This window comes from Lissotriton helveticus, chromosome 6 (assembly GCF_964261635.1).
Source record: "Lissotriton helveticus chromosome 6, aLisHel1.1, whole genome shotgun sequence".
Lineage (NCBI taxonomy): Eukaryota > Metazoa > Chordata > Amphibia > Caudata > Salamandridae > Lissotriton > Lissotriton helveticus.
In genome coordinates this window covers 1,890,891,228-1,890,908,930 of record NC_136067.1, presented here as the reverse complement: position 1 = coordinate 1,890,908,930, position 17,703 = coordinate 1,890,891,228, and positions in this window count along the sequence as shown.

Sequence of the window (17,703 nt, the reverse complement as noted above, 5' to 3'; positions counted from 1 at the left end):
GTCAGTTGCAGCCACAGCACTAGCTATCAGACAAAGTGATTCCATAGTCTTAGGACACTCCCTGACAGTACAAGTTCCACACTCCGTGGAAGTTCTTTTAAACCGAACACAGACTCAGCACTTGACAATTGCACGTTTAACAGGTTATGAATTGACACTGTTCCAGCCACACATAGAAATCAGACGCTGCAACGTTTTAAATCCTGCTACATTGTTACCATCAGTTACCTCGAATTCTGCCACACATGACTGTGTGGAAGTAGTTAACATTACGACAAAGCCCAGACAAGATCTGACAGATATTCCGTTACCAGATCCCGACCTGACACTTTATGTGGATGGTTCATGTATGAGAACAAGTACAGGAGAACTAGTCGCCGCGTATGCAGTGACTACCGACACCGAAGTTATTGAAACACACCGTATTGACACCCTGTCCGCTCAAGCAGCAGAGCTAGTTGCTCTGACACAAGCCTGCATACACGCTAAGAACCGGAAAGTTAATGTTTACACAGATTCACGCTACGCATTCGGAGTCGTACACGACTTTGGAGTGCTCTGGCAGGAGAGAGGTTTCATGACTTCTCATGGAACCAAGATTCAGCATGGTCTCCTTATTCAAGCTCTGTTAGACGCCATACATTTACCGACATCCATTGCTATCATGAAATGCAAAGCACATACGAAAGTTACTGACACTATTTCCCAGGGTAACGATCTAGCAGATCGCACAGCCAAGCTTACAGCACAGACTCCAGACATTCCAGTTAACATGACACACACTCCAGATCCGATTACATGTATGACAGTTAAGGACCCTACTCAAGATGTCATAGATATCCAGCTACATGCTACTCCCGATGAAATCAAGAAATGGTCCGAACAAGGAGGGGTCCAGACAGATCAAGGATGGGTGACGAAGGGTAGAGCCACTTGGTTTCTCCCCGACTCTATGGTTCAAGTCATTATCAATACCGCACATAGTCCAGCACATTTAGGAGAAAAAGCTATGTTAGACAGTATCCAGAACATTTGGTTCAACAAGCATTTACGAGCTGCAGCCAAGCAGAAAGTCCGTACCTGTATGATATGTTGTCAGTTTAATCCAGGTAAAAGTGTCCCGGTGGAACAAGGTGGATTCCAGCCTCCTGACCACCCTTTTGAAGTCCTCCAGATGGATTATATTCAGATGGAGCGATGTCGAGGTTTCAAGTATGTCCTTGTAGTTGTATGCGCCTTGTCCAGGTGGACAGAAGCATATCCAGTCCCAGATTACACAGCCGCGACCACTGCCAAGCAGTTGGTTTGTGAGTTCTTCCCCCGTTATGGACTCCCTAGGGTCGTATATTCTGATAACGGCCAGCCATTCTCATCAGAGTTAATGAAGCACGTTTCCCTTTTGTTAGGATACCAGTGGAAGTTCCATTGTGTACGCCATCCTGAAGCAGCCGGTCTCGTAGAGAGACATAACCAGACCCTGAAAATTCGCATCGCCAAAGTATGTAGAGAGAAAGGTGTGGACTGGCTAGTAGCTCTGCCAGTTGCCCTGTTTTATATGCGCATGGTCGCACATTCCAGATCAGGTCTGTCCCCGTATGAGGTCGTTTTCGGCCGCCCCCCTAACATGTGGGGTACTCCTAGACCCCGAAGTATTACCGATGTTTCAAGTAATATGCTGACAGATTACCTAGCTTCCTTGATGTCTGCCCTCAACTCTTGTCGTTCACAGGTTGCCGCCGCATTTCCAGACAACACCGAGGTGGCACCGCATGAAATCGTTCCAGGATCCATGGTCCTTGTCCGGAATTTTGACCGCTCAAGTCCGCTGGAGCCACGCTGGAAGGAGCCCCGACAGGTCCTCCTCGCCACCCGTACAGCCGTGAAGTTGGAGGGTCGCAAAGGCTGGGTGCACCTTTCACATATAAAGAAGTTTTATGGACTGAAACCCGTCTCAAAGAACATTTCCCAGGATTTGAAGGATTGCCAAAATATTGTTCTCAAGGACTGTCCCGCAAAAGACATTGCTACAAACTCTCCCCTGTTAGAGAAAACTCCGCAGCAGGAGTATAAGTTGAAACTCCGGTCTAGTAAAATAAGTCAGCCAGTTTGATTGTCTAAGTCCTCCCCTAGGTGAAACGGTTAGACTGTTTCTGACATGTATAAAATAGACCCCCATAGTGAGAGAGTTAGTCAAAACTCAATCCGATGTATCATTTTTCTATGTTTCATATTATTTCTCAGCATTATGATTTCCTGCACCAGTTATGCATTTTACCTGTGTTTCCCAGTTTCTCATGTAAATAAGTCTGCTAATGTTACAGTAGAACACACGTTTAGTGATCTACCTCCTCATGAACTCTCTTACCGCCTCGCTATGCGAAATAATTCTTTTATCCGCATGCTACATTATTCACACCAAACCAGCAATGCCACTAATTGTTGGGTGTGTGGTCGACTTCCCCCTTTCCAGACACCGAAGGGAGTTCTGCCACTCTTTCCTTATCCTTTTTCACATAATGGTTCGTGTGGAGCATGGTCCACGTTAACGTTATCCTCAACAGATATGTCTTTTCTTAACAGTACGTGTTTTCCAGACAAGCAAGGTCTCCCCCACAGAACCGGGTTAGATCTAGAAAATGAAGTGTACAATTTAGGTAATTATTCTTCGAATTTCATGGTCCTGAATGTTCAGTCTGATTCCACTCCAGATTTACCTGCAATTTCAGTACTACCAGTCAAAGGCGAATTATGTGTCCGAAATAATGGTTCTACACACATAGGACATAGTGATTGTACTACTATTGTCAAGTATAGTGACAGTAGGAAATCTATTTTCAAAGCTTCACGTCATTCTTATTTTATTAGTGGTCAGACAGCATATGTTCGTCTGCCCCTCGATTGGGCGGGAACCTGTTATATTGCCTTCCTACTGCCACCTGTTTTTCTAGCCCCACCCGACTACCATAGGAATTCCCACCTAGTACATACTAGACACAAGAGAAACCTCCCGATTGTCGATTATACTGAAACTGCTCTAGAACAATATATAGATATCAATAAAGGTGTCTTCCCTTATTTAGGTACAGTTGTGAATAGTAAACTGATACGTAGATTAACCAGAACACTCGAAGCCGTAGTAATTGAGACTACTTCTGCTCTAAGTAATTTAACCGAGGAACAATCCTTTATGAGAATTGTCGTGCTCCAGAATCATCTCGTCCTTGACGTCATATTGGCCGATAGGGGCGGGGCCTGTAGAGTCATCGGATCTAGTTGCTGCATTTTCATTCCAAATAACGCGCCGTCTGTTTATTCAGCTATAACCAGACTCCATAAAATTGCTCATCTGTTACACCAAAATCCAGGCACCTGGACATGGTCCGGTTGGTTCTGGAATATAATTTCCGCCTGGGGATGGAAAGTCTTGTCCTTTCTAGGTATTGCAGTAGCGATCATATTCAGCTGCTGCCTCTGTATACAATGTGGCCCTGCGATTTGCGGCATTTGTGCTACCTCTTGTATTCCTAGTCCCAAGTCCCGTTCTAAATCCCGTTCCAAGACAATTCGAGACGAGCAAATGATACTGTATGAAATGATAGATGGTATCATGAATATTGATGTTTCCTGATGAAACGTAGTGACAAGGAGGGAATGTGGAAAAGTAAATTTTGCCATGTTCTGTGTCCCTACATGTCATCCATCATATGTTATATGTGCATGATTAATATGCATATGTTATTCCCCATGTTTGATTAAAGACGCAATTACAGTTGTGTCCACCTCTAGTATGGCAGTTTCCAGTTCTCGTGAATACTACGAATATCAGGCCTATGTAAAGCTACGTTGCCACGTTTCTCAGTGTGCACGTTATTCCATTGTAAAGTCCCCGTTTCTAGGCCTCAAAAGGGCCCGGACACCAGATTCAGCTCCTGTCTCCTGTCTCCTGAAGCCTCGCGGAGGAGCGATACAGCCCCCACCTGTATCCTCGACCCTTCACTTATTTCCTGCCTCGCAGTGCCCGGCCCAGCCTGGCTCTGCCTCTGAGTCTGCCAAGAGTATGTTATGATTCGAGTTATCAGTACAGCCCTCCTTCTCTGCAGTCCAAAGCTACTGAATCGCATCAATAGTTACCGTCATTGTCTAGCCTTTACGGCCCCATGTTAGAGAAATACTGTATTAATGGTCATTTAATATTCTTCATCACGCACTACAAGTAGAATAATGCATGCTCCAGTCTTAGAGTCTGTTAGCCTTTCCCCTCCTGACTTCTAGTTTATATCAACATGTTCTCTAAACATCAGATACTAGATACTGCTTAGGTACATGTCGCCCTGACTCTCCAGACTTCAGTCTCTGCTCCTAGCACAGAGTTCGAAGCCCCCAGCTTCTCCTAGTGATACGTCATTGCCAGTTTGCGCGCACCATCAGGTTAGAGGTCCCGGCTCCTCAGGTAGCCCCCTCCATGGTTTCCGCCCCATTCATGACATATTCTGTTACGTTTGCATCACATGTCTATGTATACGCCCTGTTACACCTCTTTCCACCCTTATCTTTCGCGACTGCTACGCGTCACGCCTATTGCTCCACCCACTGCTACGCCTATTGCAATGTAATGCTATGTGTTTGCGTTATGTATATATGCTCATGTACTGTTATTAAAAGTTAGCCGTCATTCCCGATCCTGTCCCCGGCAGCTGCCATCCTATTCCCGTGCAGGTCGTCCTGTTCCTGTCCTTATGCTGTATTAAACCTGCAAAACTCCTACTACCTCGAATCTTGACTCTTATTTATTGAGCTATCTGTTATTCATTTATGCATTCAAAAATAGGGTATTATTTATTTATTTACCACAGGTTATGGATGTTTTCTTTCAGTGGGAGCCGCCTAAGCAAAGGTATGTTTTTAATGTGATGTGTATGTTTTTGCATCAGGAATGGGAAGATAATGATTTGGGTTTGATCCCGCAGGAACTACTTGATGTTCAGTCGGATTTTGCTAAAGGGATGATAGTGGAATCTGATATTACAGATGCCGTAGAGATACTGGCTTTTAGATCTAGCCTTCCGCCTCAGACATTGTACGAACCTGATTCCTAGTGGAGAAGTGTGGCTCACTGGTTAGAGGCGGCAGACCTGGAAGCAGAGGTCAGCCCGGGACCAGGGTTCAATTCCCGGCTCGGCGGGGTCTTGAGTCCTAAAATGTCCATGGACTCGACAATTCTCGCTCCGGTGCCTACTCGATTCACGGGTTCACACTCTGCGACTCTGGGCAATAGCTTGCTTAATCTCCACAACGGCCCCTCGTGGCGGGATGCCTGGCTTTCACCTTGCGGATACCCTGCTGGGGTTATCTCACAGGGGAATACCAGGACGGTGTTCCCTAAGCAAGCGCTTAGAAACCGCTTGGTGATTTGCGCTATATAAATTCCTGTACATTTACATTCCTCTGTTAGAAGAAAAGCGAGACAGTACCCTATGAGAGAAGTTCCTCCTGTATGGAAAGAAGCAGTTCAGGCTAATGTAAATCAGGGTATTCAGGCCGCTCCGGCTCATTTTCAACGAATATGGGTACATGTCTCTTGGAAGAGAGCAGAGGTCTTGGCTCTTAAGCAGACCTTACCTGACCCTCGTAAGAATCCTGCTGGTTATTACAAGGAGTTGTCCCAGACAGTTGAAGCGTGTATTATGAATTTAGCTGACATCGATATGTTGATGGGTAATGTAGTCCCCCAACCCTTGTGGGCGAAGATTCGTCATGAGAATCATGCTGCTGAATTAAGTGATACCTGGGCGAATATTGTTGCCGCAGATGGTAGACAGGAGGGAGGTGCTAAACCTGAACCTCTAGTTTCAGAATTATTACCAGGTAGAATTATTAATCTGATGAAAACGATGATGCCCGCTTTACGAGTAAATTGGGATAAGTTAGCAGCATGTAAGCAGAAGAAAGACGAGAGTGTATCTGATTTCTTCACTAGGTTTGAAGAGACGTTTATTGATCATAGTGGTCAGGATATGAGTACGGAGGGTGGTCAAAGGTTGTTTGTGGATACATTTGTCTTTAATTTGCTTCCCGAACTTTCTAATAAGTTAAAGGACTCTGAGAGTTCATGGGCTGTCTCTTCGTCGGCCCAGATATTGGCTACTGCACAATATTACGAGAATAGGGATAAAGATGAGAAGGATAAAGTGGAGAAGAAAACTAAAGAGTTAAAGACGAAAGTTCTTTTGCAGCAAGCTTATCCGCCTCGTCAGAAACAGCCTCAGTTTCAGCAACCTCCACAATTTCAGAGATTGTTACAGAAGCCTGAGCCTTATGTTCAGCGAATCTTTCCTGGCCCTAATCAGTGTGCCTATTGCAGAGAGGAAGGTCATTACAAGCATAGTTGCCCGGCTTTGTTACAGCGTGCGAATGGTGTATCTGGTCAGAGAGGTCGTGGTAGTTTTCAGCAAGCTCCTAGGGGTAGGGGACGTGGTGTGATCCCTCAGAATGAGCGTTCCTCTTCCCTTCAGAATTCTGTGAATTATTTTGACAGACAGAATGTTCCGAGTGGTCAGTCTGCCCAGTATTATGTTGAGGATTACTATGTCGAAGGTGAGTGTTCTGGTTATAATGATAACTAGGACAGCCAAGGACAAAGAGAGGGAGTAGTGTCAGTTCCAGTAGACCAGAGTGGACCTTATGTTGAAGTGATTACATCAGGTGTGGTAGAACCTTTTCTTTTGGATACTGGTGCGATGAAGAGTTCTATTATGCACTCTAAACTTCCTGGCGCACCTTTGTCTGGCTTGACCAATGTTTCAGTAGGATTTTCAGGCGCCCCAGTTCGTAATCCGGTTTCTAGTCCTTTGTCCCTTACCATTGGCCCTTGTGAATTGGAAGCTCCACTTATTTTGACGACTGGTTGTGGTGAGAATCTGTTGGGTTTGGACTTGCTGAAAAGATTGTATGCGACATTGCATTGTTCTCCTTCGGGAGTACAACTTACCCTTGGTAAGAAAGTGATTTCTCCAATGTATTTGTCTAAGGATTGTTTGCCACTGGAATTGCGTTCGCTTCCTGATACACTTTGGGCTACAGGTCCAAATGATGTTGGTCTTTTGCAGATTCCACCTTATGTTGTCACCCTTAAGTCAAATGCTAGGCTACCTCGTATTCCCCAATACAAGATCTCGAGTGATGGTGAGAGAGCTCTTTTATCAATTATCTATGATCTAGTTGAGAAGGGTGTAGTTGAGGAAACGAGAGGTAATGTGTGTAACAGTCCTGTTTTGCCTGTTCTTAAACGTACTGATGCTTCTCAGCCACCTGTGTACAGGTTTGTGATCGACCTTCGAGAGGTCAATAAGATAGTAGTGCCGCAGTTTCCTGTGGTACCTGATATCACTGCTTTGTTGACTTTGATTCCTACTTCGGCAGCTTGGTTTTCTGTCATCGATTTGAAGAATGCTTTCTTCAGTATTCCTATTGCTGAGGAGAGCAGGGATATTTTTGGCTTCTCATTAGGAGGCCGAAGCTTCCGGTTTAAGAGAGCTTCCCAAGGTTATTGTGAAAGTCCCTCCATCTATAGTCAAGCGTTGAAAACTCAGCTTGACGGTTTTGTGTTACCTGTTGGTGCTACTCTTATTCAGTACATCGATGATTTGTTGATTACTGCTGATGATGAAAAGATTTGTAAAGAGGCTACTCTTTCTTTGTTGCGGTATTTGTCTGACCTTCATCATAAAGTGTCACCTTCAAAGTTGCAATATTGTCGCCAAGAAGTGACCTACTTAGGTCATCTCTTGTCGAAGGAGGGAAGGAGATTGACCCCAGAACGAATTCAAGCGATTGCGCAAATGAATGTACCATCCACACAGAGAGAAGTGCGTGCCTTTTTAGGTATTACATCGTATTGTAGACAGTGGATCCCCAATTTTTCCTTGCTAGCGAAACCACTGTTGGCATTGACTCTGAAAGATACTCCGCATCCTCTTCCTTAGTCTGATGAATGTCAGAAAAGTTTTTCTGAACTACGCAATGCATTGTGTTCGGCTCCTGTGTTGGGTACTCCAGACTATAGTAAGCCTTTCACGTTGTACGTGCACTAGAGAGAAGGTTGTGCGTTGTCAGTGTTGACACAACCATTTGGGGACAAGCAGCGTCCATGCGCGTATTTTTCAGCAACGTTAGACCCAGTTGCTAAGGCATTGCCGAGTTGTCTGAGAGCTACAGCTGCAGCGGCTGTTTCTATTCGACAGTCTGCTGGTTTGGTATTAGACAATACGTTGATTGTGATGGTCCCACATGCAGTGGATACCTTATTGAACAGGACTAAGACACAGCACCTTACTAGTGCACGTCTATCAGGTTACGAGTTGACATTGTTGGCTAGTCATGTTCACATTAAACGATGTAATGTGCTGAATCCAGCTACTTTGTTACCGATCTCTACAGAGACGGATCCTCAGGAACAGCATGATTGTTTTCATCGTACAGAGGAAGAAACGAAGGCTAGAGTTGACCTGAGGGATACTCCCCTTACGGATGTTGAAGGTACCCTATGGGTAGATGGTTCATGTTTTAAGCTTTCGAATGGTGAAACGACTGCAGCGTATGCTATTACAACTTTACATACAGTTGTTGAGACAGCACGCATACCACAGAATTCTGCGCAAGCAGCAGAGTTGATTGCATTGACGAGAGCGTGTGTGTTGTCAGAAGGAAAGCGAGTGAATGTTTACACCGATAGTCAGTATGCGTTTGGTGTTGCCCATAGTTTTGGGCGTTTGTGGAGAGAGCGTGGTTTCCTTACTTCGCATGGGACAAAAATACAGCATGGGCAGTTGGTGAATGAACTTTTGGAATCTCTCACTCTCCCAAAGCAGATTGCAATTATGAAGTGTAGTGCGCATAAGAAAGTTGTGGACGATGTTGGTCGAGGGAATGCGTTTGCAGATGAAGTTGCGAAGGAAACGGCGAAAGACATGATGAGCCGTATGTATGTTACAGGCCCAGCTAATTGGGTTATGGCTGGTAGAATGTGTGAAGACACAATAGAAAATGTGAAAACGATTCAGGCTGAAGCGACTGAGAAAGAAGTGAGTGTTTGGAGAGAGACTACGGGTATGTTGGATTCGACAGGTTGTTGGGTTGAGTTGTCAGAACACCAGCGATGGTTGTTGCCTGATGCGTATGTGCTCCCAGTGGTTACAATGACTCATGGAATGGCTCACATAAGTTCGAAGGGAATATGCAAGTTGTTGGCTCCAGTTTGGCAGAATGCTGGAATTCCGAAATGTGCAGAGAACGTGGTGAAACATTGTATGATTTGTCTGAAGTATAATCCTGGTAATGGAACTCCAACTCCAGCTGGTCATTTTGCTCCTCCAATGTATCCGTTTGAAGTGATACAGTTAGACTACATTCACATGGAGAGATGCAATAATTTGAAGTATGTCCTTGTGGTTGTTTGCGCCTTTTCCAGGTGGATAGAGGCCTACCCCCTAAAAGATAATACTGCCTTGTCTACAGCCAAGGTTTTGCTGAGAGAGTACTTCCCTAGGTATGGTTTGCCGAGAATTGTATGGTTGGACAATGGGAGTGAATTTGTGGGTCAAATCATGAAGAAAGTGTGTGCTGGATTGGGAATAAATCAAAAGTTCCATGCAGCGAATCACCCCCAGTCTGCTGGACTTGTTGAATGTTACAATGGTACCTTGAAGCTGAAATTAGCTAAGGTACAAGCGAGCACTGGTCTTACATGGCCGGATGCCTTGCCGTTGGCTCTTTTGTCAACAAGGATGAATGTGCATTCTCGAGTGGGACTTAGTCCGTATGAAATCGTGTTTGGTCGTCCTGCGAATGTTTGGGGTGTGCCTCGTCCTAAAGAATACAGCAGTATTGAGTACCCTATGTTGGTGGATTACTTACATGACTTGACTGCTAAATTACGTGTTCTCCACCAACAGGTCTATGACAGTCTACCGACAGCAACTGCGGATCCAGGACACACAATTCAACCCGGCGATTATATTCTCACGAAGAATTTTCAACGAACAAAGAATTTGGAGCCGAGGTGGACTGGACCGCATTTAGTTTTGTTAGTGACTCGAACTGCTGTTAGAGTAGCTGGCAAGAAGAACTGGGTGCATGCCACCCACTGTAAAAAAGTTCCATTGCCCTTACCATATGACAAGTGGGTGAGGGGAGGTATAGCCGATTCTGAATGTGAAAAAACTCCTAGATTTGTTCCATTTAGTGATGCTCATTTGACATGGACACGGTCAGAACGCGAGGATGATGATGTTCTGCAAGCTGCTGTGCCTCCTCTTCTAAAGATTGACACCACCAATCCGGAACTTTTATGTAAGGATCCAACTGTACCCAATAAAGAACGCTATGATCTAAGACCGCGAAAGACTGTACATATGGACAAATAAAGTTGAAACTGGAATTTTTTATATAGTGAATTACACCTCGTCAGATCAAGAGACTTTTTTTTGCTTTTTCCTTTTTCGAGTCACCATCCGGACTCAGCTGTAAGGTCGCGGTGTAAAGACTTGGGAGTGCAAGCCGAAGACACAAGGTCGAGGTTCTGGTTGGTCTCAGGGCGTTCCCTGGACTGACAGACGCATTCCTTAGCACGGAACACCCAACCGCCGCGAACAGCACGGTTAGAGGATGGAGTCTTTTGGGTCTGAGAAAGGTGTTGAGAAAAGTGGTTTCAAAATGAAAATGTGTACATTGGTTCATAGCAAATGTTTTTTTAATAATGTGTTTCCTTATGCTTGTGAATATTACGTTAGCTTGTGTGGGTTGGATTTTCTATGTCATACAATTGCCGCTTACATCTACCTCCCAACCTACTCTTTCTTTTTCTACTGCATCTCCACATGAGTTTCATACGTTACCTGAACATGAACAGACAGGAAGATCAGAATTTGTGAATAATTCATTTATACAGATGTTGCATCAGCATCAGCTAGTCATAAATACCACAAATTGTTGGGTGTGTGGTCTTATGCCACATACTACAGACAAGGGAATGCCATATTTGGTTTTGCCTTTTTCACCTAATGGGTCAGTTTGGGCACTCCAATCAATGTTTATCTATGCGAACGAAGCCTCTCCAGTGCGTTCTGTTAACGATAACGTGAGCAAGAATGCTTTGATATGGGGAATAGTCGATATGATTAGAGATATTGACGCGTATAATGCTATCCCTAAAGATGAGGTACGAGCATATGTCGGTTGGAATAAGAAGACATATAGTGTTAGCTTGACGGAGAAAGAAAGACAGCGATTGTACCCCACCGAGGTCATCTTTGTTTGCAAGGTAATGGTCAGAATCCGAGAGCTCAGCTTGGTAAGAGTGTGTGTGTTCACACATACGTTTATACGTCCCAGAAATCTCATCCGTTCGTGCCAGCTAAAGGCACGTATTTTGTTTGTCACGATAGAGCATACACATGGTTGCCATCTGATTTTTCCGGCACATGTTACGTGGCATTTTTGCTTCCCCCTACATACACTGCTGTTTCCGATTACCATAAGACAAGATATGGTAGAGGTGTAATCGATGCGAAAGATACTGTCGCACAAGAAGTTGGAGACTTCTTCAAGGGTGTCCTACTCTTTTGGGGTCCTATGGCTAATAGTAGGAATATTCGTCAGCTTACGAGAGTGGTTGAGGCCACTATAAATGAGACTGCAGGTGCCCTCAGAAATATTACAGCTGAGCTTCAAGCGGATCGCCTTATGACATTACAAAACCGCTTTGTTTTAGATATTATACTTGCAGATAGAGGTGGGGTATGCAAATTGATTAGATCTAGTTGCTGCGTTTTCATACCAGATAATGCCCCGACAGTGTACCAAGCCATCTCTAGACTACATAAGATCTCTGAGTCTATTCATGTGGACGAAGGTAACTGGTCGTTGATGGGATGGTTATGGGAATCGCTGTCCAAATGGGGATGGAAGATTCTGATGTTCCTTGGTATGGCGTTAGCTATCTTTTTCTCATGCTGTTTATGCATCCAGTGTGGTTCCGCCATTTGAAGTCTTTGTGCTACGATCTGTGTGAGAAGACCAGTCCAGAGAGAAGTGAAGGATAATAAGATGATGTTACAGCAACACCTTGATGACCTGATGAGAATAGATATAGACCTAGATTCAGATTGACATGAGTTTAGGCTATTGCCTACGTAATGGCAAAAGGAGGGGCTGAGGTTCTGTGATTTTGCGTGCTTTTAAAGTGCACGACTTTCTTTTCTAAACATGGGTTTTTGCCATGCGTCGTGACTGCCATCTGGTGTTGCCTTTTACGTAGGCCTCAGAAGTTAGTCTGCGAGCAAAGCAGTCTGACCTTTTGTGAGTCATATGTACATTAACTAAGGTTTCCTTCGTGCGCTGGAGTTAATTTCAGAAGCTGGCCTTTCACCTGGAATTGACCCTGCCAAGCCAATTTCCCTGCAAGATCGTTATCCACTTTCCCAATCCCCATTCAAGACATTTGTTAACTTTTAAGTTTCTTTACGTTTCTGTTATCTTGCACATTATCTGAAACTACTTTTCTTTACTGTTTCTTCATTTCATGGGTTACGCTTTCAATTAAGGGTTTGTCCGGGCCTTCCAGATTATTATTTAGATATGCCTAAATATTAACTTGTGGGTTGGGACACTGTAAAATGAGCTTTACTATATGATGCTGTGTGATGTCATGTATTTTCTATTGGTTGAATTTTGGTGCAGGGGCGTGCATTTTAAATGTACCTTTTTGTGTATAAATAGGGATGTCTCGCCTTAGTAAAATTGAGCAGTTTCTTGAGTTGTACACCGTGTTGTATTGCTGGGATTTCTGCTACTAGCTGCAGCTAATAAATTTGATCTCTGACGCCACCTAGAAGTATTCCGTGTCTCTGTATACCAAGGCAAGGGAACCGAGAGGACTTTGGGCGTGTCCCTGGCGCCGCTGGGTACTTGAAATCCCAGTTCTTCAATGTCCCTAAATTTCACAATATGCCTTTATTCACATGAAAATCGCTGTGTGAATAAATCCTTTCACAAATGTTAAAGTGTATTTTTTTAATTAAAAATGCAGTTTTGCGTTTTAAGAAAGGCTACCTGTATGTGTAATGTGTGTGTAATTCTGGTAGTTTTCCCCGGGCCCAGACTGTTAATTCTGAAGAAAATGTTGTGAATGGTGGCTCTGCAGTGGGAAGGAAATGCATGGAATGTGTGCATAGGCAGGTGCAGCATGTGTAGCTGTAAACTGGCCCCACATCCTGAGGATGCCTTTCAGCAGGGTCTGGTTGCTAAGCAAGAAGCAGTGAGCATGCTGGGACTTGTAGACACAAAGGGGAAAACACAGAACATCCAATCATCATGTGAAAATGCTGCAAGTAATCTTCAGGTGAGCTGACTCAATAATAACTACAGATGGTGTCTGTTATACCACCACTGCTACAAATAAAACTGGATGCATGAGAGCAATTTAAGGCAATGATTTCGTTTGTAATGAAACCATGATCGAAACTGATCCAAATGTAAAACCTGCCAAACCTAACTCAATGTAATTAATGTCCTAGAAAAAAACAATTTTGAATTGCAAATCATACTAATTCAAAATGAGCGTTTTTCGATTTTAGTCATTTAAAATCACAAAGCATACAAATTCATAAAAACATTTGATAAATACTTTAAAATTAAAAAGTAAATTAAGTTCCACAAAGTGCATAAGTGCGTTCAAGAAAAGGCAGTTAACCTACAAGGTTAATACAGTCTAGTCAATGTTCAAAATAGGTTTATCCATTTACACTTTTCCTAACTCTCAATATATTCTTCAGAAATCCAGACATGGCACATACAGTTAAAATACTGTCTAAAAATTGTAGATATAAAAAGGCTGGTCTGCATTGCCTCCATCCCCCCCTGCTTTAACAATGGGAGGATCCATCTAACTCTTTCCTTTACTTAGAATTTACAAAACAGCGTCTCGTGGACAGTAGATTGTGGTGACACATTGTCACAAGGGCAGAGTTCTCTGGACCAATCGTTAATCCCCGGATAATTAACCAGTCGATGGAAGCTATTGAACCTAAATCGGGTTAAAAGGTATCTGTCATATCCCTCAGTACAACATAAAAGATAGTGGTTGGATAACATACGTGATCAAAGTCAATTGATGCTGGGCTACCATCCCTTTGTTCATCTCCAGGGCAGCTCTAACTGACTCTAAATGGGTCAAGCAGGTTAATTTAAACTCCTTCCTGGAGATAGAATTCAATTTCTCTGGGGAAGTATAATAATCTGGATGCCCTTTATCAATCATAAAGCATACAATATTTGCTTGATAATTTTATGCAAAATTTTATATTTGTAGAAACTTGGTGTGGCGTGTATGACCTAAATCACATCGTCATTAGAAAAGTGCAGGACTGATGCACCAATCGCCGTCTTACTTCCATTTACTTAACTGGGAGGTTGGGGGAAGAGTTGCTCCCTACAGAGTAACTGCATTTCCCCATGCCACAATTAGGCCTCCATTGAATAGTATTTGCATGGGGCTTCACCCGTATATTCAAAAGGAGTAAATTTGCTGTCTCCTCTATCAATGATTCTCTGTTATACCCGAGACGTTCCCGCGCCGCCTCCAGAGATGCCCACCCAGATATAAGATCATAGTGTGTGTGCAAACTTGGCCTGTTGATTGCATTCTCTAGTGCAGCGGTCATTATTGGTTTTCACAATTTGTATCAATCTCTCTCCAATATATTGGGATCTGGGCAGAATCTGTTGCTGTACTAGCTGGAACTCTGCACTGATTACTCATCAGGGCCCCAAGGAATCCTCCTCTTCGTCATATTCTAATAGGCCAGTCTCCTGCTCCCAATCACTTCTCAACTTCTCTAAGGGGTTTAAAGAAGTATTAACTCTTGTTTTCTAGATCTGGAAGATAATGTCTTTCGGAAGTGGTTCAGAGAGAACACTAGTCTCTATCTGAGAGTAGGGTTCTATGATTGAGCCCCCTGTTATGTAGGATGCAAGTATGAATATGTGTCTGCCAGCTCATATTTTTACTTGGGTAAAACTACGGGTATAGGTCCTCCTCCTTCCCAGACATCTCCTAATTTGGCAATACCTATGTAATCCCATTTCAGGAATACCATCAGATTTCCCACTTCATTTACCATGCCGCTATCATGTAGTGGTGTTTCTCTGGTCAGTATTTCCTCCAGTCACAGTTATTTATTCAGTTCTCTCCACACTTTCAAGACTGATGTTGTGTGCCCTGGAAGCATCTTAACTGTTTTGGCTCTTTAGAGGACGTGGGGGGACTCCTTAAGGCCCAAAGTATGCCTATCAATCCATAGGGCTGATTCCTCCTGAAGGTGGAACACCTGTTTGTTGACCACCTCTAACAGGGCCTCCCAATAGTATTTTTGTATATCTCAGCAATCCCTCCATTGTAGACTCTCTTGTCAGTTTATTGAATGCTATGCAGTGTGGTTTCCTAATGTCGTGCGTTTCCTACACAATCCATTGTAGTTCTACGTATGTTAGCCTAACTGTACACGTTGTAGGCCTCATTTTCCTTTGCACAAGTTAATATATAAACACACTTGCTTTTATGCCACATTGTACTTTCAGACGGAAACTGCATATGTTTTCGAGTTCTGTTCTTTTCCGGGGATTTAGTCTGGACACCATAGACAAGGTCAAATAACAATGTCCCTTGTTATTCTTTCTGGCCAGGCACTAGCACCTAGACATTACACAAGAATACAGCTGTTGTTTATGTGCACACATGTCCTATCATATAGATAAGTACATGAGCCAAAAACACACACATGGAACGAGACTTCTGGGATAAGAGCACAGCATCTGCTGAGATGTAGAACATCCATCTGTGAAAGCTAACGTACGAGGTCTGCCAGTAATCCCAGAGATATTTGATATATAATCATTTAGATTCAGTAGCAAGGGAGGGGGTGGTTAGGTTACTCTGTCCTTTAGAATGACAGGGCTTTTCATTTTATATGGATTATTAACCAAGCAAACAGTATTTTTACTATGCATTTGTTTTCTAATTGTGGCAAGTACACTGCATTTCAGAGCACAATAGTTTAAATAAATATTCTAAACTTTCTTTGTGTCTCGCAGTTATTTTATCATGGACAAGTATGAGTGAAAGAGCGAAAGGGTGTGCCCTGTTTCCACGATCCCTGAGTGTTTCAAGAATGTTGTTCTAGGAGGCCAATTCACTTACTTCTCTGGTAAGGTTAGCCATCATAGCTGCTATGATCCCAGAAAACACGATGCTCAACATCCGGTTCAACAAATTTGTCACAAGAGCGGCCCAAAAACTAGGAACGACACGTCTGCAAGCACTCCCGCCTCAACCTGCACTCCTGTGAAGTCGCTTGAGCCTCCAACGATCCTCTGAACACTGAGCCAATCCTCAAATGCTACTTTTGTTTCTACTGTTTCACTTCCTCTCATTTTATTTTTTAGAACGTTAATCTCTGTCTATTTTTAATGTGGACAATTATGAACATATAACCACCAGAGACATTTCGCTCAAGTGAACTTTTCACAACATCACCGCTTCTTTTTAAACCATTTTGTATCTACAATCTGCTTTTTAACTCTTGGTAATATCACCGCTTCTTTTTAAATCATTTATATCATTGACCTGCTTTTTAACTCTTTTGTCTATAAGAGGTACTCCTTTTAATTGTCATGATTTTAAGTAATCAAACAATAAAGTCAAATTGAATTGAACTGGTAAGGTTAACAGGTCAAATGAGGCACTGTGGCTAGTCAGACTCAGACTCATAGATACTGAGGTGGTATGGTGACTTAGTCTCTACCTACTAATGTTCTATGGTTCCAAGCATAATTGTGTTCCAGAGCAGAATCCCTGCAACAGACCCCTGTGTCAGTTTATTGAATGCTAAGCAGAGTGGTTTCCTAATGCATAGGAGATGCCTAACCTCCACTTCCAGCTTCCTAAAGAATGACAGACGGACCAAGTGTGAATTATTTCGGAAAATGCTTAAAAGTTTTGGTAGGGCTATAATTTTAACCATGGCTGTTCAGCCCACGAATGATCATGGTAGTGATCTCCGATCTCTCAAATCATTTTTAAATTTGTCTAGCGGATTATATAGGTTGTAGCGAAAGAACTCCTTGGGGATTTGGTTAGTGGGTACTCATGGGATTTTTGCAGCGACCATCCAGTCCGCTAAAATATAAGGGATTCCTCCCAATTTACCTGATATCCAAATATTTGCCAAATATCGTGACGACTTGCAATTCTCAACTCAGGCTGTGATAAGTAAAGGAGCAGAGTATTCACATATAACAATATTTTCTCTTCACATTAGCCTTACGATCATGGGCCCCTTACAAGTGGACCCTTTCGGATCCAGCATGCCAGAGGTTCCAGAGCCAGCACAAAGATCATGAAAGACCCCTGCTTTGTCCAACCTGTCCCAGTTGGAAAGAGGAACAACATGTCATTAACACTCCCTGACCACAATCTTTTGTAACAGCAAATGTACCCACTGCCTGTATGGTGGCCAAACCCTATCCGTGCTAGGAGTTCAAGCATTTAGGACCACTCCGTGTGTCAAAGGCCTTGGTGGCATCAAGTGACAGAACTACCAGCGGCTCTGCCAGTCTATTTGTGTTTTTCATGCATTCAGAAAGCCACCT